This window comes from Cyprinodon tularosa, unplaced genomic scaffold, assembly GCF_016077235.1.
Source record: "Cyprinodon tularosa strain WSP-4 unplaced genomic scaffold, ASM1607723v1 ctg70, whole genome shotgun sequence".
Lineage (NCBI taxonomy): Eukaryota > Metazoa > Chordata > Actinopteri > Cyprinodontiformes > Cyprinodontidae > Cyprinodon > Cyprinodon tularosa.
In genome coordinates, this window is record NW_024039452.1 from 464,629 (window position 1) to 467,420 (window position 2,792).

The following is a 2,792-nucleotide window of genomic DNA, read 5'->3' on the forward strand; positions in this document are numbered from 1 at the left end:
GCACAATTAAGCCCGACTTTCCGGCCGAGGCCTCAGCAGTCACCTGGATCAAAGAATACCTGACAGAACAGTTTGTGAAATTGTAAGGTTGTGTGTCTCGCCATTGGATCAGCAGCACAGGAGATCTTTACTTTGTATTACTTCATTCTGAGTACAAGACAAAATCCTAACATTTGTTGAACAGCCCAGATGACATGGCAGTTTCTGGGTCTTTGAGAAACTGACAAGAAGCTGAGTAATGAGAGCATGTAGAGAAACAGGAAAAGGTCACATACTGTCTCTAAAAAGAAAACGTGGAGGAATATAACCGCCAACTGGACCAAAGACACAACAGTATCTAGAAAAAGGCTGAGAAAATTTTACATTTCCTGGGGTCCTTCAGTGTTTGCCGCAAGATGCCGCAGATTTTTCTAATCATTCTCCTGTGGTGAATGTAATCTGCTCTGTCGTAAAATGTTTGGGTTGCAGCATCACAGCCCGTACCCTAATCTGCCAAATGAAACTGATAAAGGCCTGCTTTAATATTATACTGTTCTAGAAACTCTGACTGTGAGAAAAAGCATTCTTTGAGAAATGAGGAACAGACCTGACCATCCTTTACATCACAATGTTGTACAATAGTCTCTCCACACAGATGCTTTTGTAACACCGTGGTAATACTGATGATCATCCTCTTTTCATTTCTAAATGAAAAATAAATAAATTAGCATGAACAGGAACGTTCTTTAATTGGGAATTCTAGCAGCCAAAGGTCAGAAAATGGTCTATAAGCCAAATTTAATTTGGGAGATATTTTCCACTGACCTCTCATTTGTATAATCCATGACTGGTTGATGTTTTTATGTGTGTTTGTGTTTTGTATTCTCCAGCGAGGGCTAAGTTTGGGGCTAAATTCACATGCAGAGATTACTTGCTACCACCAGTCTAATTAATGCTGCAAGGTTCTCACATCATTCCTCTAGAGTTAGCAAGTTCTGCATGTGCATGCTTTCTAAAATGTGGGAGGCTAGTTTCTCATTAGGGTTTAGTGGTTACATCTGACTTTATTACCTCCACAATTCTCTAAATGTTTATATATTTCTCATGACCTTCCTCCTTTTTCTTAATGCTCCTTTCAATCCTCCTTGTTGCACTTCCAACCTTCCAAGTGTCCTACCTTTATCCCTTGCTTGATCCTTTCCTTTCCTTCTACTCATTTTGGACAAATGGAAATGTTTCATGGATGTCATTAACTCTGATACCTAACCCAAAGCAGCTTTTATCTCACAAAAATAGCTAAATGTAATGAGAAAGAATTCTTAAAGTGATGTAAAAGTCATCTATATGATAACTATAGCACCAATTGGTGGGGATTTACCATTAAGCAATACTAGGCAGCTGCCTAGGGCCCCAATTTGAAGGCAGCCGATGGAGGTTCCTCCAACTCTTTTAGGTGTCAGTATTTTAATGTTTTTTTTTTCTCCACACAGCATATTTATTGTAGGATGTTTGCTAATATGGGTGCACACATTTAGTTTTGTTTACATTTGCCTATTTCTGTTTAGTTATTGGTTTTGCAGTAAGCTATTTTCTATTCCCCATTTTATTTATCCCTTCTTCAGGTTTTTGTTTCTTTAGTATAATTTAATAAATAAAATTTTCACTTTAAAGAAAATCCTTGTTTGGTCTCCTTTAATGTTACCCCCACCAAACAAGCCTGGTGGACGTAACAACACCCTATGAACAGTATTTCAAGATAACCAACTGTTTTTCTTTAGCTGAGGTTGAAAGAACTTGCTGGGGGAGCAAATATAATGTAACACAAGAAAGTGGAGGAATCCAACGAGCAGCTGACACTTGGGGACTTGACTCTTGAAAATCTGTCAACCACTCAAAGCTCCACTGTTCTAAAATGCCTTTCGGTGTTTAAATATCTTAGTTAGTAAACCATTAGAACACAAATGATGCGAAGAGCAGTGATGCTAACTGAGCACTTGTGTTGCTATATTTACCGACTTTTCAGATCCCTCTGGCATTTTTATTTCAAAAAAGTGCCACATCATGTGACTTTTTTTCTGCTACTGGAGACTTTGGCGACAGCTTATAAAAACACTGAACTCCAGAGCAAATAGATTGGTAACCGCGCCTCTCACTGTCTTCTATCTTGTCTGCTGTCATGATTCATGCAGCTATTATTTCACACTGAGAAATGGAGAACAGATAAGCAGATCATGGCTTGTCTACAGTGAGAAGGACTGTGTTGTTTACTTTTGCCATCACCTTTTTTGGAAACACAGGAAGGAGTGATTGGCTAAGTGAGCTTATTGCTTGGCTTAGTCCAAAACATAGAGAGGAAAAGAACAAAAAAAAGGGACAAAACCTAGAACAAATAATGTATATCCTATTAAAATGTCTTTATCTTTATAATGGGTCTGATTTATGTGTTGTCTTCTCAATTCAGGGGGCCCCCTACCTGTCTTTGCCTAGGGCCCAAATTTCCTAAATCCACCCCTGGTGATTTACCAGCTGTAGAGTCCATGATAAACCACCTGATGTGTTGAACTTAGATCCTGCTGCTCGGAGAAGATTTCCATGAGATTGATTGTATATTGTTTAGACATTTCCCAGCTCTCTTAATGTGTTTTAGCACAAATCCAATACCATACAGATTTTCAGCTTAATGATTCACTGACTCATTAAGCAGCTGACGACTTCCTGGAGGAATGGATGGACACTTGCGTTGGTGATATATGTCACGCATGCGCTACTCCTCCTTGTAGTGTGTTATTTCCCTCCTCCTACATAGTCAAGCA